This window comes from Podarcis muralis, chromosome 17 (genome assembly GCF_964188315.1).
Source record: "Podarcis muralis chromosome 17, rPodMur119.hap1.1, whole genome shotgun sequence".
Taxonomy (NCBI): Eukaryota; Metazoa; Chordata; class Lepidosauria; order Squamata; family Lacertidae; genus Podarcis; species Podarcis muralis.
Genome location: NC_135671.1, coordinates 30,570,407 through 30,596,274, shown reverse-complemented (window position 1 = coordinate 30,596,274; position 25,868 = coordinate 30,570,407). Strand labels below are relative to the sequence as shown.

Sequence of the window (25,868 nt, the reverse complement as noted above, 5' to 3'; positions counted from 1 at the left end):
GTCTCCTTTTAACTGACAGGAACAGAAGGAACTGTTATTATTATTATTTATTGAATTTATATACCACCATATACCTGCAGGAACTGTTGTTCTGACCTAACTTCTTCTGTCTGCAGTGTGAGATTTTGCAGCAAGAATGCAACCAAACAGATTTTATATGGAGCTCTCTTGCAGCAATTTTTCAATCACATAGTATTGTTTCTCAACCTTAACATGCAGCAGCCATAAGCTGTAATTTCTTTACCAAATAAAATAAAATCAAGTATTCCTTTTCTATGCCAGGCAATAAAAATGAGTAAGATGTTTCCAGATGTTTTTCACCACTAGACCTGAAGGCAATTTATAAAATGTACACCACTTGGTATGAGATCTAAGGCATGTGATTTGTGATTGTGACCTATTCCTTCATTGTCTGTGGAAAAATAGGGGGGATGGGTGAGGAGAAAAATCAGAATTAGTTCTTTGCCTACTACTTGAGACAGACCCAGTTCCAGGATTCACAAGCATCTACTCGAACTGAATATAGTAATTTATTTTTGTGAGTTTCCATGTATATTTTGTATCTTTCCTTTCCACTGAGGGGGAAGCAAAATGGCATGAATATCCTGTTAAGAAAACAATAATCTACAGTAGCCTTTACCTAACATCATTGCATTGCACTATTTTATTCTTTAACAAAATTTGTAAACCACTTGATTGTAACAAAACCTCAAAGTGGTTTACAAAAAATAACAATTAAAAATATCAACAAAAGACAGTTAAAAACAAGTGTTTTAGAAAAACGTAAAACAAACCTAACTAGAATCAACAAAAAAACAGATTAAAACACATTTAAGTTTTTACATGTCTGGATAGGCTTGCTTAAACAAACATGTTTTAATGCTGTCTTGTATACTGCAAGAGACTATTATCAAAGTAAGAATGTTTTATCACTAGAATGCATCCTGAATTAGTCAATATAAACTACTGTACAACACTAGTGCACAACATCCATCACAATAGGCATAGTATACACTGCATAGCCATAAGAACATGAGACTCTGGTGATGGGGCAATGGGTCTCTGCAGAGACTTTGTGTAATTACAATGGGGTATTGTGGATGAAATTCAGCCCAATTGTCTGGGTTAGTAGAGAGGTTTTGTCTCTGCTGCAATATTATCCTTGAGTGTCCATGGGAATGAATGACAGCCAGTCACCTATAAGGGTGAATTAAGCATAACCCCTGATTTCTCTACTAGAAGGCCTTTTTTTGCAACATTATTCTTTTTTTCTTTTTTTTTCTTTTTTTGCTGCATATGGCAGCCATTTTGTGCTGGCGCCCACGGCACTTTTATCAATATATGAGTACCAGCACCCCATTTTGTTATGAAAAATGCACTGCTACCAGCAATTCCTTTTTGTGGAGGGAACTATGAAACTTGGGTTCAAACAGTAATGAGACTGACGAAGGTATGAACACCAGAGCCCACCTAAATAGTGTGCAGTATCTCCAGCCCCCAGGCTTTCTGAAAGTAAGTAGGGAAACAACCAGTGCACAATTTAAGAGGATGGGAGCAGTAAGAGCTGAGATTTATTTAACAGGGAGAGGAGGCAAGAGAAACAACTTAGGTAGGTATACAAATTAAAGTCTCTAAGCAGCAGAACTGGAGTATGTGGAGTCCAATAATGGAGCATACACAAAAGTGAGCATTGAGAGATTGTAAGATCTGCCTGTGGCTACCTAGTCCTAGAAATGGGATGGGCCTCGAGCCGTTACGCACACTTGGTTTGGAGCTGCTGCTGAAGAAGTGCTGAGGCCTTTGGCAAAGATCTTTTTGATCACCTGCAGTTGTAGAGATGCAAATGATTGAACCTAGGACAGTCAGTACGCAAAGTAGGAGCTCTACCATAGAACTATGGCCCATATAAAGTGATGCACTCAAGGATACCACTGGAGTGGGGGGGGGGGACCTGTTCTGTTGACCGCAGGGCATTGATTCAACTATGTCCAAAATTGTTTACTACATCCCATAGAATTCAATGGCAGAACTGAACAGCCCTTGTCTGGGTGGCCCTACCCCTTAATATCTCTGGCACCGGATTTTGTTTCTTGGTGTGAAACTAGAAAATTATTTTTAAGATTACTTTAGAAAGCTAAATTGTTTATTTCATGATACAAACTTTCTTCAGGAAAATCTTCAGCCACAATGATGATTAAAGCCAAACCAGACTTGATTTTCAAATCTTGGGCACAAGACTTTTCCTTCACATATTGCCAGCGTGGGGAGGGGGCAATCTGGACAAGGATCCTGCCATGAGCTCAGGAGAATTTAATCCATTGACCTCTACTGGGGCCCTGATCTGAAGATGGTGTGAGCTAATCCGTACCATGACCATAGAAAAGGGTTAAAGCTCCTTAATGTCATATTCTCAATCTGGAATGGGGGTGAACACTAGGAATTTCTAGAAGAAAAGGCTTGCTCTCAAGGACCAATTACATGACAAATATGACATGTAGTTTGGCCCCTAGGCAGGAGCAACCCTTCCTATATGGCTGGGAATAGAAGTCAGCCTGATTGAATCCCACTAACCACAGTGGACAGGACCCAAAAGGTTAATTGCCACATAATGGAATTAATGTTCCTTACAACATATTCATTTAAATTACAGCCCAGTTGTGTAAATGTAAAAATAATTTAGCTAAAATACTACTTCAAAATGAGAAGATCCAGAGGAAGAATGGACAAGTGCAGAATTTCAATAAACTTAGGTAAAAACTTACATGTAAAGAGTTGGTTGAGACATAACACCAAAACATGGCTTGGCATTACGTCCATGAGTCTGGCTGGTCCCTCAGGCTCACAAACTCCACCTCCCATCTCCAGTGCCTTCTGCACAGCAATTTATAACCTCCTTTCCTAGTATGAGGTAACCCATAGTTTGCCACCTCATCCCAAACCAGCAAATTATTTACGCTTATCCAGCAGAAGAAACCAAGTCCACATGCCTGAGGGCCCAGCCAGGCTTGTTCATATAATGCCAAATCATGGTTTGGTATTGCCTCTGAATCACCCCAATAAAACAAATACAATTCCAAACCACATCTCAGATACTGTAAACCCCATTGGTTGAAAACTCTGCTCCATCATCTGTATAAGCAAATTTTGGTTCTTAGAACATAAATATTTGAATTTCCTTTCATTAATTATAGGCTCCTTTCAGGAATATGCCTTCCAAAGTGGCTCACAAGGTGTTAAAAGCATAAAATGAAGCACAATTTGAAATTGAGCAAGCGTTAACACAACCAGGGAAGCCTGCATACAGCTGCATATTCTGGCTGTTCATCCTCTCTCCATTATAGAAACAGCCACTGCAGCCAGGTGATAAACTACACACTTCTTTGAAAGCATCCGTACGTCAATACCACCACTACTCTGCATCCCTTTTTTATTTGCAAAAGACACCAGTCTGGAGAGAAAGGACTGTTTCAGCTACTGTGTTTGTCCAACTGCAGAACCATAAAACATTGCTTAATCTTCCAACTCATTCTGTGCATCCTCCCATGCATTTGGGATGTGTGTGTGTGTGTGTGAGATTTTTTTCCACTCACTTGTACAACTCATCCATATTTTTTGTACCATTATACTAAGAGTCATCCCCTTATGAGGGATAGTCTCTCCACACCCATTAAGTCTGCATTCCTTTTTGCAGGTGCCAGCTATTTCCACACAAACCCCAAACTTGTAATGCACAAGGCAAGAGATACAAACCCTCTTTTCAATGTTTTACACTAACACACACAGTCATCCCTGCTTCCCCACCACCACCACGCTCACCATCTTGAGGCACGTCTCTTCACCACATAGTAGAGTGGAGGTGGAGTGAAACAGAACAGAGTGAATGAATAAGTGAATAATGGTAGTGTAACTTACCCAACGCTTGGGGGTGGGAAGAGCAGCAATATCCAGAGACTGTTGCTTCAATCTTCCTTCAGTGCAAAGAGGCTCTTCTTGGGACCTTCTCTCTTTCTCCCCACCCCACCCCAGGGAGGTAATCAAGTCCTCTCAGTGCCTTTTAGCTCTTCAAGCTTGGTTTGGTCACAGAGCCTCCATAAGAAAGAAACTGTCATGTGAACTGTATTATCCTGGTACCCCAATGAGTGATGCCTAACTACTGCTCTGAAGAGTAAAGAAATGTGGGGGGACAGATTTTATATTCCTCCTCCCTCTAATGAAGGTTGATAAAAAATAATCTTAGGTTCTGAGGATTCAAAGTACAGTAAACTCCTCTTGTGTTTCTGCTCTCTCAGAACTGGGCCCCTTAAAAAGCTGCACCTGGCACCAGCAATATCTAGGAAAAAAGAATGAAAAGATCCAGGTTAGTTTACTACACTTAAAGCTTAACACAGTGGTGTACAACAGAAGACAAACTACATGGTTAAATTCTCAAATTACTAAAGCCCTGTGTAACCTAAGGCAACTTCAAAGGGGGAAAGAAACTGGCCTAACAGAGCTTTACATTTTTGATACAGTTAAAAAGAAAAAATCTGTGCCTCGGCGTTAGTAAAAACTTGCATTCAACACCCACGTCTTAAACGGAACTACTGTCATACAGAAACGAAGTGAAGCCAAATTAATGTGTAAAACTGTTAAGCCCCTAAGAAAAGCAAAGGTCATTGTTTCAGGCACAGAGTTTGCTTATACGGAATAAGCAGAATAATTACTACAAAACGCACGTTAGCACACAAGTCTGCAAGGATATTGTATTTTCTATCCAAGCTACCGTTCGTTCGTTCGTTAAAAAACAGATATGTTTTTTTAAAGGTCCAACAGAAAGGGCTTTAAGATGACACAAGGCAAAAATACACTATACTCCCCACACGGTAGCTTTTGCACGTCGACACAAACGCCGGAGCATCCTGCGTTCAGACAAAGAATTATAAAATAAAATATGCACGTGCGTTCCCCATCTTGAACACAGAAAATGAGTCAGAAGCCAATATCACGTCGGCAGCACGGCTTTTACACGAATGACTAACCTGGTTGCTTCTTTCCGACTCCTGTTCCTCCTCCTGCGAACAGCACTTTGGATTTAGGGTTGGGGGGTCGGGGGGAGAGAAAGAGATGCGTCGGTCTTCCGACCCCTCCCTGGATTATTAGGGAAAGAGGGTTAATAAAAATAAACTAGGGGGGGGACCTCAAACGGGGGGGTGGGGTGGGAGAGGGGGGAAGGGGAGAAGTTACAGCAAAACGAAGAGGGCTAAACCACCGCTTTGCGAATCCGAAGAACAAAGATTGGGGGTGGGGGTGTTTTTCCCCCCTCCCCTCCCCGCCCTCCTTAGTACCCTGCCCGATTATTTCCGGTGATCATGATCAATAATTGGGAGAAATTGCGAAGTAGGGCTGAAAACAAAGGGGGGGGGCGTAGACGGGTGGACGGAATCTGCCCCGCCCTCCTCGCGCGCGCTTTGAGGTGGGGGGGGAGCTTTCCGCGAGTCCACAACCCAAACCGTGAAAGTTGGGGAGGGGGGAAGGAGGGAGGGAGGGGCGACTTGCCCTCGTTTAGAAGCGAGCAATTAATGCCTCCCTCCCCCCTCGACTTAAAGGCAGGCAGGCAGGCAGGCAGGCAACCCACCCACCCAGCTCCCGCCCGCTCGCCCCCAGAGGCTGTTCTGCAGAGCGAGCCTCCTCAGAAACCGCCTCACGGCCGAGCTCTGCCTTCCCGACTGACCGACCGACGAGCCGGATGAGGAAAGGATGGGGGAAAGAGCAGCGGGCGGTGGAAGGGGGGGGGGGGGAGCGGACAGACCTAAAGAAAAGGAAGGGAAAGGGTTAAAAGGGAGGGGGACGGGAGAAAAAGCGGGGAGGGGGGGGACCGAAAGACGCGGCCGTCAGCGCGCGCGCCCGCAGCGTGAGGGGAACGAGGGAAGGCGTCGAGTCTGTACGCGGTGAGAGGGTGGGGGGGGGAGCGGGAAGGGGCGCCGCCGCCCCTTTTCCCTCGCGCGCCCGTTGTCTCGAAGCCCCCTCCCCTTCCTCGCAGCCAATCGGGCTCGAGGAGCGGGAAAGGCGCGCGGAGAGAGCGCGAGCGCCCCGCCTCCCCTCGCCGCCGAGCGCGCGCCCCAACTGGGCTGCCGCCCTCTGAGGTGGCTTGGATCGTTAAAAACTTGGGGTGGGGGCGCTGCGTGTGTGAGGGAGAGACAAGGGGAAGTGAGCTGGAAGCAGCCGGGGGGAAGTGCCGCCGCCGCCGTTCCTCCTCTCCTGGCTCCGACGCGGCGTAATGGTTCCTGGCGAAGCTGAGGAGATATTTAACCCCACGCACCCCAAGAATTCGTGGCCAGTTCTACATTCCCCCCCCCACCGCCAAATATATATATTTTTTCGTCGTATTCGCCCGCTTTGTAGGCCTCTGGAGTGAAAGGAAAACGCGCAAACGTAAGCCCGCGCTTGACCTGAGGTGCGAACGCCTCAGCGAGGGCTCTGAGGGGAAAAGGAGTGGAATAACGCTGAAAAGAAGGAGAGAGATGATCTGGATTTCAATAACTGTCACGTTCCTAAAAATACTGTCGGCGTCTTTCCATGGGGTGGGACACTCGTCGCCCTCCCCCCTCCACCATCAAACTGCAGGTGGCAAAGCTACACCCTCAGCCAGGAAAATTGCCACACCCGGTGCCGTGGCGCAAAACCAAGAATCAGCACGTGGTCTTTACATGGCAGGGCCCACCCCCCCACCCGAAAAAAACTGCTAAATTGCACTTTGCATCAACGTTCATCAGCTGAACTGTGAAAATTGCAGAGCCATCCTGGTGCAAAAGCGAGGGGTTCATGCACACATACATGAATTGGCATGGTTTTTTCCTGTATGGGCTTCCCCAAAAGGCATCATGAAATGGGGGGGGGGGGATACAGATCCAGGGCTTCACAGCACCACTATGAGGCAGAAATGTCAATCCACTCCACGTATCCACATGGATTCTACCTAAACTATCATCAGATCACATTCCTGCCCACGGTTTGCACCACAAAAATACATGGGCTGTGTGTTCCCTGCACCACCACAGCACAAAAACATGGACTCAGGACACTGAACCTCATAAATTCTCTTGATTTTTAAACTGAAAAATCATGACCACAAAACGTCATCAAATCACTTACCAATTATTTTAACGCATGCCAGAGTGCCTTGTATGGTTTATGCTACGCTAGTGGTGAATCCCTAGGAGACAGGCAAGACGAACTCTTCTAAATGAACACACTACACACAGCAACCTTATGAAGCAAGCCTGTGTTATTTCCATATTACAGATGAGTGTAGAAACCACCTGTTGTTTAGGGCTGCTGCCCAATATTGCTGCCGCCCCCCAGCTTGCAGCACATTGCCTAACATGAGTTCTCTTAACCCTATGGAGCAGCTTCCAGGAATTCATGGTCACACATCTTCACAGCCACCTTCCCACTTAAATTCATTTTATGTAAGTAATTTTCACAATCTTTAATATTTATATGGAACTTTCTTCACCCACCTGCACCCACATCATCCAAGATGTGGCTTGCTGGGCCATTTTGCGGGTGTTACACCCACCTGCCCTACACACAGTCTCTACACATGTTGTCAGGTGTGGGGTGGATAAGGGCAGGGCTTCAAAAATAACTATGTATAAAAATTCAGTGTTTAATAAATACATTTTTGAAAAGGAACTATCAGTAGCTTAAAGTGAGCTCCAGATCATTCCTTTGCTAGAGTAAGGCCTGCTTCTACTCAACAGCTGATGGACACTGGAAGCTACTTCTATCTCCCAGCATTGCTCTTTGAACCTCCAAAAAACCCAAAGTTCAAAGAACAGCGCAGGGCTGTTTGAAAGCCCTTTAAAAAACTGCCCTGTATTGTACAGTACTTTGAAGTTGCGACAACAAGGGCCTCAAAATATAGCACCACCTGACATCACTATGGCACCAGGTGACTGACAGGTAGGTGCTCTCGCCCTGCCCTGTCAGATTTGTCCCACCATGGGTGAGGAGATTAGGATCTGCCCCACTAGTCAGAAAAGGTTGCCTACTCCTGACATATGCAATCTCAATACTTTTACAACAATGTTAAACAGCAGAGATAAGTCTTGGGTGGTGGAGGAATGCAGTTCTTACCTGATGAGAATGCAGGTCGGGGGCAGAGGACATTCCGGATTCAGTTAGGTCCTGCCTCTGGGACTGAAAACAGGGCTAAAAAGTCACTTCCTGTAAGGTGAGAAATGCTCACCATATACTCAATTACATAGCATTTTAAAGAAAAAGCATCTGCAACAGAAAGAGGTAGAAAGAAGAACTACCACCATAGAATGGGAAGAAATGAAACCAACAGATCATATTAATTGGAACAGAGAGAGCAAGATAACTCCCACTCTCCAAAAAATCAAACAAAATCTGGAAAATATACGATTCATAGTAACTGGAGTAAATGCAGAGATGGGCAGGATGTCCTACCGATGAGAATAAATGTTCATCAGGGTAAAAATAATACTTTCTCCCCACATGGGCAGGAAAACACTTCAGACGGGTATTTTAAAAAAGTAGTGCAGTGGTACCTTGGTTTTCGAACATAATCTGTTCCGGAAGGCCATTCAAGTTCTGAAACATTCAAAAACTCAAAACGAAAGTCTCAATAAGGAAAACAATATCAAAGCCGTGTGGCATGTTCGACTTCCAAGGCGTGTTCGAAAACCGAAGCATTTACTTCTGGGTTTACGGCGTACGAGTTCCAAAACGTTCGTCAACGGAGACGTTAAAAAACCGAGGTACCACTGTACATCCCTAGAAGGGAGAACATGGTATCCAAATACCCCCATGTATTCTGAGCCCTAGGATATACAGGTTGTTAAGGATCCTGCTTTAGGAAACTGCCTTAAATAGTGGCATATGTTTCAGTCCTGTAGTGGCCTGTCTACAGAGACCCAAGAAGCTGTTTTGAACATTTCATCCAGGGGGGTTCTTTCCTGAAATGTGGTGCTTGTTCTTTGGGAGATAAGAGCTAAAGAATGGCAAGATCAATCCCCTGCTCCATGATAGGTTAAATTAATGTTAACTTGAAGGGTAAGAACACGGGATAATTCTTGTCATTTTGGGAATACATAGTTCAAGCTCTACAGAAAAGGCCCAAATCTCAAAAACCCAGTGTGCTGAGGTTTATGGTCAGAAGCAAGTTTGTTTTGAGGGTGAGTAAATTAAGGGAAGCAGCTTCAAGGGGTTTAAATAAGCTACAAGGAGGAACTTTGAAAGCCACATTTAGACTCCAAGAAGGCATACAGCGAACTGGAGGTGGAGATATCAGATAGGAAGTTTGCAGGTATTAGAAGAAATGGGATGTTCTCCAGAACTTGCAGTTATGCTGGAAAGAGCAGAAATCCATCTTTTCAAGAAATATATATGAAGGTCTGGAAGCTCCAAGGGCTGCTGTGTCTGACATGTCACAGCATTTTAAAAGGCCCTTCTATTCTGTTAGGTTTATTTTGAAATCATGTATAAGGGGGTAGATACCAAAGTATTATTGGTACCCAGGTGGGAGATTTGCATGAGACTAAAAGAGTGGAAGTTACTCTGGGATGGTAGCTCGGGGCTAGAAGAGTTTGCCTTTCAACCTCCAGGCAGTTGTAGGTGAGGATGTAGGAGGAGGCATGTCATGCAGCAATCCAGAATTTCCAGAAGAGATCATGGATTGAGAGTCTGAAACCTGTAGCAAATGGGGGGCAATAAAGATGATATGTGTCTTCTGATCCCCAATTCTCTTGATTGTTCTGGAAATAAGAACCAGACCTCCTTCCTGAAAAGTCTTCCAGAAGCCCTCTCCTTAGATTCTGGGTTATCAGGGAAGTAATAAGTTTCTGCTCAAGGAAGCGAACAGATCACCTCTTTGAGGAGTTGTGGAAAACTCATTCCTGCTTTTCTGTTGACATAAGACTTAGTACATATGCTGTCCAGGTGAACAAGGGTATCTCTGGAACTGTGTCATGAAGGAAAGGCTTTCAATGGAAGTTGACTCACCCAAAGTTCAAAGAGGTTTATGCTGCAAGAGGCCTCCTTCTGTCACCATGTCCCTTAAACATTGCTCAGCTTGCATTGCTCAGCTAGACTGATTGACACCAGTTATTACCACAGTCTCTAGCAGGGCCAATTTTGGTTTGATGCGGCCCTAAGCTACTGAAGGTAATGGGGCCCTTTTTATGTGATATTTCAGGGAGCAGGCTAGCAGGCGGGGCCCATTACTTACATCATAGGAGCCTACACAACACAAAACACTGTTGCTGTATGTAGGTTTTATTTTATTTGTTTTTTGTCTTATATTTTGGAAATGTACATCCAGGTTTTTTTCCTCCTTTAAATTTTTTTGGGGGGCCCAAGAGAGTGGGGCCCTAAGCTAGAGCTTGTTTAGCTTATATGTAAATCTGGCACTGGTCTCTAGGCTGATGGAACAGTGCAGGAACTCCTGTCTTGATTGAAGTGCTAGCTCTTGTGAACCTCTTAGGGAAGGATTTAAGAAAGATAGGGTCTCATTGTGGAAGGGTAACAGAAGGGTTTTTGAAGAGACTAACCGTGATGGAAATCATCTTGCCTAGCAGTCTGGTGAGGGATTGAAGATGAACTGGGTAACTTATTCTGAAGGGGTCAAAATCCTCTCTTCTGAGAGAGAAACACTGTTCAGACATGGATTGAGGGGATTGTATTGAGGGTATCCTGGATGCTGGATCTATTGGACAAGTTTTGTTTACTAGGATGCTGAGACACCTCAGCTGAGGTAAGGTGGATGTTCCAATTCCTTGGCTGAAGGAAGGGACACTAATAAAAATAATCTATGTAAAATGGATGAGCAGTCAGGGTTCTCAGACTCTTCAGAGGCTGGAGAAGATACTGAAGGAAAGGGCTCCAAACTGGAACTGGTTGTTCCTTCAAACGAATCCTAGAAAGTGCAATGACAAGGGTGAATGTGAATGTGGAGGCAACAGAATCATACAATTGTAGAGCTGGGTCTGGGACACAAGTGTCATCTAGCCCAGCCTCCTGCAATGCAAGAACCACAACTAAAGAATCCCTCACAGATGGATATCCAGCCTCTACTTAAAAACCTCCAATGAAGGAAAGTCCATCACCTTCTGAAGTAGCCTATTCAGATGTCAAACAGTTCTTACCATCAGAAAGTTCTTCCTAATGTTTAGTCGGAATCTCCTTTCTTGTAATGTGAAGCCATTGGCTCAGATCCTAGCCTCTGGAGCAGCAAAAAACAAGCTTACTCCATCATTACTGTGACAGCCCTTCAAATATTTGAAGATGGGTATCATATCACCTCTCAATCTTTTCTTCTCCGGGCTGAACATACCCAGTTCCCTCCATTCCCTCATAAGGCTTTGTTTCCAGACCCTTCATCATCTTGGTTGCCCTCTGCTGCACACATTTCAACTTGTGTTCTTCCATGCTGCAGATAGGGGATGGAATGACTCAATCCAACAAAATATGGAAGTATCCAAGAAAAGAGCATTTATGAAGCATTTGTAACATCCTCCTTAATGAACTGATGGTCCTCCAGGTGTCTGTAAAGGCCTGAAGTTTGCCACTAAAAGGAAGGAGTTAAGGCTGGCATCCCTGTAGTCATGAGAAAGAGAGGGCTTGTTACCAAAGGGTTAAGAATATATGGAGCTGCCTTTTGACTTGGAAGAATGCCATTTGGGCCTGTTGTTGTCACATCTATTCTGGGAAGAAAAGAGGGATGAAAGGAATGTTTCAAAGTAGAGGGTTTCTGGTCCCTTTTTTTAGGAGGCACACACATAGACAGCCTCTCTCTTGTTTGAGTGGGTTTCTGTTTGCAAAGCATCTAGGAAAGCATCTGTGAAAAAGACTGCTGGTGAGGCTAATCTCATTTGCTGATATGAGGGCAGCCCTGGCAAGTATGAAGAAGCCAAGGAGGCTCAAAGGCTAGGGCTAAAGCCTCAACTCTCCTTTGCAAGGTATATTCTGCAATCCCTCACACAACCCCTTAATGTATTTAGAGAAGATGGGAAGGGGGCATGGGGCCACATGTAAAAGCCATGCCCCCACACCACCCTCACATTCTTCTGACCACACATTCAAAGTTACATCAAAACTTCTACTCATGTACTAGTGTACACAAGTAGAACTTCTGATGTAATTTGAACATACAGATATTAGGAGAGCATGGCAACAGGGAGGGTCCCACAATCCCTTTAATACATTCTTTCAACATGTCAAGGGGTTCGTGTCAGCACCACATTATCTCATCCAAATTAATGGGCAAAATAGCTTTAGGAGTTAAGGGAGCCACTAAACCACCTCTTCACATAACACTTGTTAAAACATCCTTGGGCAATATAATTTCTTGAACAAGAAAGGGATGGTTTACCCCACCCAAAGGGTTCAGCCCATTCTTTATCTTCTTATGGCAAATTCACACACCAGGAAAGGAACCAAGGAACCTGAGACAGAGTAGGAAAAGGTAGGTCCATTCCAACTGGTTTGGTGGGTGCTGGAAGAGTTTCTGAAACATTTAACTGAAAGGTGTCCAGATCATACCAGACCAAAAAGAATCTGATTTGCCCCTGTGCACTATTCTTCTTCAAAAGTATTATTGGAACCCTTAGCATCAATTGAGGAAGCCCTAGCAAAAGAACCAATGGAGAGGAAAGCAGTTCCCTAGATTTGCAGGGCTGTGGCCTGGATTGCTCCTAAGGGGCAATCAACACAGAACACAGCAATAGGAAAAGCACTTTGCCCTCAGCATTGCCTTTAGGAAGATAGGGAAGGCAGAAAAATGTAACCTGACTTCTGGACATACCCCTAGAATGGATTCTGCTCCTAAAATAATAAGGGGAAGAACTTTCTCTAGCCTGAAACCTTTCTCTGAACTAGGAAGAGTAGTGGTGGCACCTGTAGCTATTGGACCTTCCCTTCAGCTATGGGAACTGGAGCCGGAAGAAAAATGTCTATATCTGATGCAATTTGCAGAACTCTGGTTGAAACAACTCCAGGCATTACCACTTTCAGTTTAGGCTGGCAGTCTACAGTGCCCATATGCCATTCAAAAGGAAGAAAAGGGCTTATTGTGACCCTCCATAATGGCAGGCATACCCTCCATGGCTGAATGAGCCATGAGCATGTATGGGGATGAGGCAGACACCTTTTCCTGAAAATAGCACCTATGAACCATGTCAGAAGGAGGAAAAAAATATTTTATTGGTTCCCTTCTGAGAGAAAGCATGAGGAAGAAAAAAGAGTGCACTGTATAGGGACATTTCCACAGCAGGACTTAGGCTGCACTCTCAAAATCTTTTCCCCCAACCCAGAGCAAGGTGAGTTAGGTTCTGAGGAAAAAATAAGGTTCAGGATGGTTCATTTATTAAAACAATTTATACACCACTTTTAAACAAGAAGTCACCAAGGTGGCGAACAACAACATAACCGAAGACAATCCACTAAAGCACGTTAAGAGTATATAAAAAAATAATCTGCTGTATCTAAAGAATAATTAAATCTGGTATACCATGTGGAAAAAAGTATAAAGATATAACACATCAAAGGTCCTGGAAGGCCTGAGTGAACAGATATGTTCTTACTAGTTAATGAAATATCAGTACTGTTAATGCCTGCTGGATATCTAGGAGATCATTCTACAAGGTGGGTACCACCACAGAGAAAACCCATTTCCAAGTGGTCATTCGATAAGTATCTGCAGGACATGGTGTGACCAAAGAGTACAGGAAGTGTTCCTTCAGGTAGCCTGGTCCCAAGCTGCATAGAGCCTTACAAGTCATCAGCAGTACCTTAAACCTGCCTCAGTAGAAAATTGGTAGCCAGTGCAATTACTTCTTTCAGTGTGGGCCATCCTGCTGCCCATGTGGAGAAAATAGACAAAAACAGTAACTGCTATCATATATACCGCTTGTGGGGAATTCCTAGATCACTAAAGGTGTTGGGACTTCCGTTCCTCATAAATTTTTCCTAAGTTTTTTGAGGATGGATGATGACTGAGGAATGACCTGCATCTTGTCAAAATTCTCAAATAGGAGGATATCTCAGAAGCATAGGACATTTGATTGCAGCTGCTTTCCAGAATGTAGGTACATAGGGTTCAGAGATGGATTTTCACCTGTGGATCTAACCTTTAAGGATACTGTACTGAGCTTCTCCAGATGATGGATTGCAACTGGTGCTGATGGGAGTTGCCGCCAAAAAGCTCCGTAGGCTCAGGTTGGTAAAGGTACCCCTGCCCGTACGGGCCAGTCTTGACAGACTCTAGGGTTGTGCGCCCATCTCACTCAAGAGGCCGGGGGCCAGTGCTGTCCGGAGACACTTCCGGGTCACGTGGCCAGCGTGACATCGCTGCTCTGGCGAGCCAGAGCCGCACACGGAAACGCTGTTTACCTTCCCGCTAGTAAGCGGTCCCTATTTATCTACTTGCACCCGAGAGTGCTTTCGAACTGCTAGGTTGGCAGGCGCTGGGACCGAACAACGGGAGCGCACCCCGCCACGGGGATTCGAACCGCCGACCTTTCGATCGGCAAGCCCTAGGCGCTGAGGCTTTTACCCACAGCGCCACCCGCGTTGGAGAGTCAAACAAAGACCATAGCCAGGATATAGAAGCAAAACAGCAGCCAAGACGCTTGATCTTTATTGTTGGAACAATTACTTCCAAACTACAACATAGAAGGTGCAGGCAAAGCTGGAATCCAACTTCCTCTAGACTAGGGTCATATCCCTGCATTAGCAGTTGTGAGGTACTTCTGCTTGTGTTTGACATGTTAATGTTCCTCCCCACCCTTTTCTTTGTTTAGTAATTTAATATGCTTCATTTTTCTTTACATCTCAGGCATGAGGGTGATGAAGCATTTGCCGAAATATACAAATTGAGTCCTGGGGTGGTATTCAACAAAGTTTTATTCAGAGTAGAATGAACGGAAATGAATTAGCATGGCTAAGGTAGGTCTATTAATTTCAAAGGGTCTACTCTAAGTAAAACTTAGTTGGATACAACTCTAGGTTTCTTGAATGGTGGCTTTACACAAAGATGGTACTATTTAGACTTTGAACTCACTCTTTGATTCGAATATAAGAAATTTGTAGTTGTAAGTTCTGGTCATTTGATTTCTTGAGAAGTGTTTGTGTCAACTACTCAATTGGTTCTTTGAATCGTTCAGTACTATTTCATACTGAACTGTGATTCAAGGCTTGACAAATAAATTTCAAAAGCATAATGCAAAGTCTCTTGTCTGAATAAATGTCTTTAGTCATGTGAGAATATGGATGGGCCTACAGGCAGCTGACATTCTTGGCTGACTTTCAGGGGGTGGAGAAAAGCAATTTCATCACTGTTCCACATTATCAAAAAATGTTGGAATGCAGATACAGACATCATCCTAGGGTCACTAGGCATAGCGTGTATTGATTCTGAAGCCTTCTTTTAACTGTTAAAAAAGCGAACAGTTGTCTCTATCCATCTTTTAGGCAAATGCATGCTTTCTAAATGTATATTGCAGATACATGTATTCTATCCCTTTCCCATTGAACTCAAGTAAGAACTTCCCTGTCAGACATATTTCCTACTGCTGTATTCATTAATGGTGTATTTAAATCAACAGATTTAAATAATGTGTCTTTTCTCCTGGTGTGAAGCATTTTATACTGCTCTCTGTTTTACAATTTAAGACAATTATGTTATTTTAATATATTTTATAATGACTATGTGCCATCTTGGGGAAGCCTTTTGTGAACAGATGCATAGGTATTTTCAAAATCATCAAAATAAATAAATAACATAGTTGTGGCATCCCCCTGTAATAACATGCCATGACTTTCATCAACATCTGAAACAGTCGCTTTTCTTGAAAGCTCAGCCCTTTATTTCACAGCCTGCACCACCCTGCTGGCTGGGGCTGATGGGAATTGCAGTCCAAAACATCTGGGGGGCACCAAGCTGGTCTAAGTAGCTGCATTTGATTGAGTCGAATTGGCAGTAATTATCTGCCAATTTGTGGCAGATGCTATGAGTGAGAGACAGAGAGGATTGTTTGTGACTCCTGATGAAGTAGGGAAGGGATGAGTGCTAGAACTCTCGAGTATTATATGTTATCCTTATAGCTAGAATGTTGTATGGTGTTTATCAGCAAGTCATTTCCCCCCATGATAGCTAGTGTGATGACTGTACATGTGGATGCATGAGGGTAGTTTGTGTGAGAGTATAAGGGATGCATGAACACTGGTGTGATTCTTCCAGTGGGAAGGTTGGTGAGCGTGTGAGTGATTGGGACTGACCAGGTTATGTTTGGGGGACATTGCTAGAAGGGAGCATTATAGTGGTAGGCCTACTTCTGTGATTGCTGGGGCAAGTGTACCCGGTTGCCCGCCCCCCTTTGCACCGGCCTGGGGGTAGGTAGCATTGGATAATTGTTCCACTGTCCCCTGACAGTTATATTGTAGGGTGCCATAGAATAGAGTCTTTTCCCCAAGGCTTTAACATCTAAATGAAGCTGTTGGGGACAATATAGTATTAACATATGGCAAGGCAGGAGAGACACGAGAAACAATTGCAGCAGCAAACTAGCATATAGGATTTGATGAGAGCCTGTTTCTTTCCTGTCTCGCCCATATCTCATTTTGACTGTTATACCAGGGCAACATACCCCAGCATATCTGTGCAGTCATATTAGTGGCTCTCACATGATGGTGGCATGTCTCACATGTTAGCAGTGTAGGGAGGCAGCCACCATATCCAATAGCTCCCCAACCCATGTAGCTGAAGTATAGGATTGGGCCTTTATATTATGTTCCTTTGTCCAAAGAAAAGCATGCATGTAGTATTGCCAAGTGTGATTAATAGCTGTACAATTATAGTGTACAATAGATCAATGGTTTCTGAGATCAGAACATACCTTTAAAAAGTGCAAGGAGGCAATGCAGATCTGTGGAAATTATCTGGAATTTTGCTGGGGGACTACTGTATGATCACACAATCTGCCTAGATTTTCATTTGATTATAAATAAAATAAAATGAGCTTTGGAGAGAAAATGGGAAAAAGTGAGGTGCAACTGTGGCAGAGATGTGATGGGAAAGAATACTGATATATTTGGGTCTGCAAACACCGTGTAGCATTCCTGCTATTCACAAACCCATTTGGAGCCACCCCTGCATTATTCAACCCAGTGCCTATCAGTTACATCCAAGACCTTGCAAGGGCAGCCCTGCCATGAAACATCCCTCTCAGATGGCAGACTTTAGGCACCATTAAGGCAGGAAGGCAAACTATAATCCATGGAATAATTCCCACTCAGAGGTTCTCCTGTCCAATGCCGCTGAAGCGACTAAGAACTGCACCATTGTGCCAGCACCCTTGCATAGCTCCTGCTGATCCCAAGGAGGCAAAAACTGCAGCAGAGATAAAACGGTACAGCACTCGGCTTCCTAAAGGGCAGTGGGCTGTTTTAATGTCACCAACGACGACGATCCTAGTATCCTGCCTGCCTTAGCAGCAAGCCGGACCCTGATCATTTATTCAAGGGCCTTTGGAGAGCTAGTCCTCCCAGTATCGATTTCCAGACGACATGGCGCAAAGGGAAAGTGCGCACACTAGCCCTGAACAGATGCCAGATCAGAAAACCAGACGTGGGGAGCGCACCGCAGCGCCGTTCTTTGCAGCGGCTTCATGCACGTGGCACACGGAGTCTGTTGCCTGCTTACTAAGGAGATGTCCTGCAGCAGCACATTCGCCTCTTACGAGGCTGCAGCTTCCCTCCCCATTTCCGCGTGTGTGTGTGTTTGTGGATGGCTCTGCCTGCTTGCGTATTTCAGCCAAGCGCGTGAGAAGCGCGTCCCCTGACTTTCTAGGGCTGGAAGACGAGCGGAGCGCCTTCTTCCAAGACTGCACCCAGGCCCAGCCTGGGAAACCTGGGCGTTGGCTGGCAATATGCTTCCCTTGCGCCAGGCCGCCGAGGAGTCCAAGAACGCAGCAAGACCTCTTCCCTGGAGCGATCAGTGGGAAGAGGAGGGAGTAGGAGCGCTCTGCGTCCCAGGGAGGTGGGTGGGGGACGTGGCGCGCGCGTTCGCGGGGCCTGCAGCCGCTTGCGCGGCGCCGCCTCCCCTTTCCTGCTTTCCTAGCGCGCCAGCTGGAGGAGCACAGGCAGCGACTTTTGCAGCTTTGCGGCGCCGCCTTGCCATCTTCTGGTGCAAGCCGGCTAGAACCGGCCTCAGCAGAAGCAGAAAGCAGCAGCAGCAGCAAAGGGGCGGCGGCGGCCGCGACTCCACCTCCTCAGAAGGACAGGAACGCGCCTGCACGCTTCTTCCCCGGGGCCGTCCCTTCCTATCCAAAGGATGCTGCTGCCGTCGCCGCTGCTTGCGGGATTGAACCAAGGGGAAGCGAAGAAAATCCAAAAAGCGATTACGTTTATTCCCTTCTTAACACCGCAGCCCTACACGTCAAAGTAAATCTCAGCGGAGCTTGCTCTCCCAGATTAATTAATTAAAATTTTAATTGTCACATTTATAATCTAGCAAGGAGCTCAAGGTGGCAGGCAGGGTTCTCCATCTCCCCATTTTATCCCCACAAAAACCACGTGAGGTAGGCTAGGCTGGCTGAGACAGTGACTGAGCCAAGCTCACCCAGGGAGCTTCATGGCTGGCTGGGGAGGATTTGAATCCTGTTTTCTCCCAGGTCCTACTCTGACATTCACTCGTGTGAACCACCAAGATCCGGCACGCAGCAGAATCTCCATAAGGAGGCTGGGAGGACTGGAGCAGTGTTGCCACCCCATCTCTTTTACTGACCCTTCCATTATGCCTTTTGAGGCTGCCGCCTTTAAGTTGGTGTGCAAAGCTTTGCCTGAGGATGGAGGTGGAGTGATGGGAGGGAAGCACCATCTGCCATATTCATAGTAAAGGGACCCCTGACCGTTAGGTCCAGTCGTGACCGACTCTCGGGTTGTGGCGCTCATCTCACTTTATTGGTCGAGGGAGCTGGCGTTTGTCTGCAGACAGTTTTTCCAGGTCATGTGGCCAGCATGACTAAGCCGCTTCTGGCGAACCAGAGCAGCGCACGGAAACGCCGTTTACCTTCCCGCCGGAGCAGTACCTATTTATCTACTTGCACTTTGACGTGCTTTCGAACTGCTAGGTTGGCAGGAGCAGGGACCAAGCAACGGGAGCTCACTCCGTCGCGGGGATTCGAACCGCCAACCTTCTGATCGGCAAGTCCTAGGCTCTGTGGTTTAACCCACAGTGCCCCCCGTGTCCCGCCATATTCATAGAAACCTAAAATTGAAGAGCCATAGAACTGGAAGGGACCACGTGGGTCATCTAGTCCTCACCTATCACTTTATAAGGCAGTGTTAATAGTTCTCTGCTCCGTTATGTGGTGGTTACTGCCTGGCCACGATTGAAACGATTGTGCATGTTACTCTCACTGCAAAATGGCGCTATTGATGGCTTCCTTCATACAATTGCTAGATGAGTGAGATCCAGGCTGGAAAGCACTTTGTAGAACCAAGGAATGCTAACAGAGCAAAAGATTCATTCATTCATTCATTCATTCATTCATTCATTAAAAATGGGTGTATTTTAGCCTGTCTCCCCAAACAAAACTCAGAGGTACACTTTTGTTCTGAAGTCATTTGATCAAAATTTAAGATTAGATGGTATCCACTAATGGAGAACAAATGGGAACAATCCAAAAATGGCATCTACAAATATCAGAAGGTGCTCCCCTGAAGTTTGTCCATAGCTTTCAAGGGCTGATTGGATTAGGAGAAGTGAAGTCTGACCAAAAGCCTCATTGGGACCAAGTCTGAAATGTAATACCTCATCTGCTCACATCCTGAGGAGAAGACCCAGGGAAGAGAGAAAAATGGGGAACGGCAGGAAAGCCATTGGTGTTGTTTCTGTTTATGCGTGCCATATCAAACAGGAGGCAGAATATCATGGGGAAATGAAGCTTAAGCCTTTTACCCTGTGCCAGTCTGAGGCCAAAACTGCACTTCTTTGTTTGGAACTGTGTGCGCCTTAGTTAATACAAGAAAATGTATTTTCCAGGTGTAGTAGTAACAAGGTAGAAGGAATGCATTGGTAATTATCCCATCTTCCTCTTTTTGGTCTTGACTGTTCTCCTTCCCACTTTTGTTCTCCTTTGTGGCTCTGGACTCCACGTGTCAGACATAACTGCTGCAGGTATTCCTTGCAGCAAAAACCAAGTGTGTGTAGTATACCGTATTTTTTGCACCATAACACTCACTCCCCCCCCCCCCCTAGAAAGTAAGGGGAAATGTCTGTGTGTGTTATGGAGGGAATGCCTACGGGTGGCATGCCTACGGATTTTCCTCCTCTAAAAACTACGTGCGTGTTATGGTCGGGTGTATGTTATAGAGCAAAAAATACGGTACCTGCATTTTTAAACATCTATGTATGCATGCCAAGATCTTGAGATTGGAATGGGGCTCCCAAGCCAGGGGCAAAACTAAGTGTTATATCACCCAGCTCAAAGACCCAGTTTGGTACACACACCCTATGCACGTTTGCAAATACACCCACACAGGTTAGGAGCCTCAATGGTGCCCCTCTGGAGGTGTCACAGGGCAAAAAAAACCTGGCTACCCCCTCCCCTTGCATAGCTACGGCTCAGCCCAAGCATTAGTGTCTTTTTAAAAATGCAGTTTTGTTATCTACTATACTATATCTACTAGTTACTATACTAGTAACTATAGCATGAAATGCTATCTATGCTGTATATGCTGTCTATGTAAAAGCCCTGTGAAACTGTGTGTCTGCAGAAATTATGTTTGTTGCATGAAGTGTAGAGCCGTTGTGCTGTTCTTTTTCTTTCTACCTCTATCTATCCATGGCTAATTCACTCTACTCTTCCTGCATTCCATCCTTTCTTAAATCTCACTCCTGCCAGATTGCCAGACATCCTTCAGCAAATAGCAGAGCTGGCCAGATCTGAATTTTCATTTGAGTGTCCCGTGTTGGCATGAAAAATGTGTGCCTTTCAAGAATGATTCACCATTTGCCCTGCAATCTGTATGCCTTTATTAACCAATTTTAAAAGCCTCTATTTATATCCTTGTTCTTACAACACCCTGTGTGCCTGTGTTTTGACATAGTAAAAGTGGTGAAGTGATTGGTCTCATTGTGGGAAAGTTATCCTTTCCCTCAATTTTTCCTCCTTTAACCATATAGTTCTGTACTGGCTGTAAATATAACCACATATGTTCAAAAGCAATGTGGGGGAGGGTCTCTCCTGATAACCCATTTCCTCTGTGGGGTAGCCTTACATAAAGGGTGAATGTTGTGCTTTCTGAGGATATGAACCCATAATTGCTCTCTCCCCACCTTCTTTCTATTTCAGACGCTGCAATTGCTGGAAGCAGAGGAGGAGGAGGAGGAGGAGGAGATGCTTTGAAGGGAGAAGTAGGTCAGTGTGTAGATGGCAGCTGCCTCTGATACATTGTGATGCTAGGAGGAAGGATGCAGATGGGGAAAGAAGGGAATGGCGGGAAGGGAACCTAAGCCAAGCTTGCAAGGGAGGCTTCAGTAGCAGCAGGGGGGGAGGAGATAGTGAGGGTAGCAGTTGCAGGGTGGGGACTCTTCCTGAAAGCTGATTGCACAAACAGCAAACACTCCCTTTCCCCTCCTCCACTTTCTTTCCTCCCATCCGCATTGCTTGCTTCCTCCTTTTGGGAAGTACCCTATCTGAGAATGAGAAAAAAGGCTGCCACAGTCAGTTACAAGTCCTCGTTACTATTGCCTGCCTGGATCAGAACTGATTGCAATGAAAGATTGCTTAGAATGCACTTGGTTTTCCTGCACTAAATGTGAGAATGGAGAAACGGCATAGGTGAAACAAATGAGGGACTGGAGGAGACAATGGGAGAGAGAGAGAGAGAGAGAGAGAGAAGATTCCAAATGATGATGGAATAGGAAGAAGCATGGAAGGGAAGGAAAGGAAGTGACAGCTTTTAAAAGAGGCAAAAATGAATCGAGAGGAGGGGGAAGCTGTGGGGGATGGTGAGAAGAATAAATGGAATTCAGAGCAGAAATAGAGGGAAGATAAAATGAAGCATGGGACACAGAATTGAAGAGAGTCCTTTGTGCAAACAATCTATTTTTTTCAGGGTGAAATAACTTAATATTCCAAAATGCAACATGCTTTTCACTTTGCTTTGATGCACATGTTCTGAGCCACCTAATTCCAAAAGTTTCACTGCATGTCTTGGAACTAGCCAGTTAGGGATGGTATCTTCTCGTTCTGGCTCGGATAACCCCCTTACTCACACAGTGTTCCCAGTACCGTTAGACCTTCCCACTGCACCATTCCTGGAGCATTTAAGCTGCACCCCACTCAGCCAGCATGGCCAGTTCTGACCTGAAGGTCATATTGTCACATTTCCTTATTGCACACATCTCAACTCTTTGCACATTTTCGCATCGCCAGCACAGGCTGTTTTGCATTAGCTGGTGCAAAGAAGCATGCAGTTGTGGAGCATGGGTCATACCACAAAGGAAACACAGTAGTTCTGCATTCCAAGCCGTATCCTATGTTCTGATGTGCCTCTCTGGCAAAAGTGCTCTTTTTGCTGTTCTTTTCTTCCTGCGTGCTTCTGTTCGCTGCACCTTTGCTTTAGATACAGCAGTCGGTGGCAAGAGCCTGTCTTTTGGCTCCCTGTCTCAAAGCCCAGTTCCATCTACCCAGCCAAAGATAGAATGGCGCCGTCTGCACACATGCGCCCATGCACGCACGCACACACACACATTCATCCCTCTCCTTCCCACCCTGATGCTGACAGCCTTTTCTTCTGCTCCTCCCCTCTCCAGCCTTTTCTTTCTGCAGTGCTCCCAGCCTTTACTGCAGTGTAATCCATCACTCACAAGGTCTGGAGGGTGGGGTGGCTAGAGAGCATAACTATTCACTGACTACAGGGAGAAGAAAGACTTTCAGAATGCAGAGCCTTCAGAAGCAGAATTCGCCAGCCAACAGGCTTTTTGAGATATTTAATTTATTTAGTTTCTTTGTTTTCAGGCATGGGAGGGTGGGCTGGGCTGGGGGAGAGAAACGTCGCTGCCAACATTCCAGCGAAGGTGACTGAAAAGAAACCAAGGAGACGGGGAAAGCGAGAGACAGCAGCAAGGAGCACAGAGGAGAGCTGTGAGAAAGATGAACAGAGGCAGACAAAAAGAAGAAGAGGGGTGTCAAGAAGGGAAAGAGAGCAGCCATGGTGGAAGCGGGGGAAACCAAAATGGAGAGCAGCAGACGCAGACAGGAAAATGTGGGCAACACTTGGAAAGTGTGTTGAGCATAAAGAAAGGGAAGACGCAGAAAACTTTTCAGCAGCGAGAACTGCTTAAAGATGAAGGGAAAGGGATCAGGGGAGGGAGATACGAGCACACAGTTTTAACTTTAAAACGTTTGAGTAAACATTTGCATACAAGCAGCACATTTTGAGCTGCAAATTGCCCCAATTTTGAGCCCAGTCCTGGGAGAGGTTCAGGACATTTCAAGGGTTGTTGCAATGATGAATAAGGATAGCTCAACATATTAGTTGTCGTTCCCAAGGAAAGTTTCCATGATTATTGTCACACGGTGTAAGTAGAGGGAGGCACCTCATCCCCCCCGCCCGAAAACTATAATTTCTTCCATTGACTGAACAATGATGAGCCAAAGAAACTGTGTGTTGTGACTTGCAGAGCACAGTTTATTTCCTGATACCTGAATAAAATTGAAAGTATCTTACATTCATCAGTGTTCAACGTTGCTCTAATAATCCTAAATGGAGGTGTGATTCGTGGTACTGTAGTGAATATGTGTTGTGCCCTCAAACTGTAAAGTAAAAAGCTGGAGGGGGGGGGGGATAAAGACACAGCTGAGCCTTTGTCCAAGTTTCAATCATTTCTCCACCTACAGGTTACTAACCCACGTATCATCTTGCAAAAATGTGGGTGTTTATTTGTAGAAAGTTACCCAATCAGATAATAGAAGATTGTTGATGCCTTAGCTCAGAAATACTCCCTACAGTAGGAATAGCTAGCAGTGTACTGCATTTTGTGTTGTGGAAACAAAAGTTCAGGTGTATGGAACATTTTGCTAAGATGGTAAAACCCTGTACATTGCTGAAGTTGCTTCCTGGACATATAAACTTCCAATCTTTTCTGGTTGAACTGTGTTTTGACCTTTCATGCAAGTAAGGAACTAGGAACCAGAAATCATAAATATATCCCAATTTTTTTTGCAATAGGCTTGAATGTGGGAGGAGCTGAAGCCGACCTTTCAAAAGTTGAATGTAATACATGCTTGGGAAGATAGCTGTATCTGTTGTCAGAAAGAAGTGAGCAAGATTTGAAAGAAGACTTGTTTATGTCTCTGTTTTTCTGCAACAGTCCAGTTAGTCACATGGAACAAAGAAGTTCTGTGTCCTCTTAAAGTATTAACACAGCACTTTTCTTGAATTCTTCTGGGTGGGTCCTGGTCACTTTCAAGAGTTGCCAGTGCAAGTTGAGGGCTCAGGAATTAACAAGAGAGTATTGCTGAGTGTCTGGAGATCATGTATTGTGATTGTTCCATTGCTTCCGGACATACATACAGTGGTACCTCGGGTTACATCGCTTCAGGTTATAGACTCCGCTAACCCAGAAATATTACCTCGGGTTAAGAACTTTGCTTCAGGATGAGAACAGAAATCGTGCTCCAGTGGCGTGGCGGCAGCGGGAGGCCCCATTAGCTAAAGTGGTGCTTCAGGTTAAGAACAGTTTCAGGTTAAGAACAGACCTCCGGAATGAATTAAGTACTTAACTCGAGGTACCACTGTATTCTGGATGTTGCGTCTAGGAAACTCTTGTTCCTCTCCATAGGATTCCATGGGATTCTATTTATTTATTTTGTGAAAGATATATATTGCTTGATTGTAGAGAAAATTTCAAAGTGGTTTACCACAAAAAAAAGACAGAATAATCTCCCAGGCTTTTTAACGTCTACATTGTACTACTGGGTGAAGTTGTTCAGAGATTTGGAGTCCAGTAGCATCAAAATGCTGATGACACTCAGCACTATTTCTCCTTTTCATCATGTTGAGGTGGTGCTTTTGCCACCCATAATGAGTACTTGGTAAGTGGGGGTACAGACGAGGATGAATAAATAGTTCAACCCAGACAAGAGTCAATACAGAGGTGGTGGTGGTAGGCTCAGTAAACAGGTTGGTTGCGGAAATAATCTTCATAGAATCATAGAATTGTATATTTGGAAGGGACCCTGAGGATCATCTAGTCCAAACCCCTGCAATGCAGGAATATGCAGCTGACCCATATGGGAATTGGACCTGCAAGCTTGGCACTATCAGCACCATGCTCTAACCAACTGACCTATACAGGGTTCATGGCTTTGCACTTGTCCTTTAGAGATCATGTTCACAATTGGGAAGCACTTTTGGGCTCAGCATAGTTCCAAGATGCTCATGTAACCATTGTGGTCTGGAGTTCTTTCCATCACCATTGGGTAATAGTTCAGTTGTTCCTGTTGCTAGAAGGTTAGGCTCTAGCTCTGATACAGTCAATGTGATATAGCCCTTCAAATGTTGTTGGACCACAGCTCCATTGTCCCTGACCATTGCCTATGCTGGGACTGATGTAGCCTGCAACCCGTGGAAGGCTTCCCCTGAGGCACTGGGAGCCAGTGTGGTGTAGTGGTTAAGAGCGGTAGACTCATAATCTGGTGAACCAGGTTTGATTCCCCACTCCTCCACATGTAGCTGCTGGGTGACCTTGGGCTAGTCATACTTCTCTGAAGTCTCTCAGCCTCACTCACCTCACAGAGTGTTTGTTGTGGGGGAGGAAGGGAAAAGGAGATTGTTAGCTGCTTTGAGACTCC

At 45.1% G+C, this 25,868-nt stretch overlaps 1 protein-coding gene across 21 annotated transcripts in view; it reads right to left on the bottom strand.

Moving 5' to 3' along the window:
- Positions 1-5,930, bottom strand: part of RIMKLB (ribosomal modification protein rimK like family member B) — a 46,689-nt gene extending 40,759 nt beyond the window's left edge. For 17 of the 21 annotated variants that reach the window (XM_028712967.2, XM_077921408.1, XM_077921409.1 and 14 more), the window contains exons 1-2: positions 5,019-5,930; positions 3,913-4,330 (exon numbers count right to left, since the gene is read on the bottom strand). The gene's annotated coding sequence lies outside the window, so the exon portion shown is untranslated. The remainder of the gene's footprint in view (positions 1-3,912; positions 4,331-5,018) is intronic. The other 4 variants (XM_077921422.1, XM_077921424.1, XM_077921423.1 and 1 more) reach the window with 1 other exon arrangement.
- Positions 5,931-25,868: the final 19,938 nt, after the last annotated feature.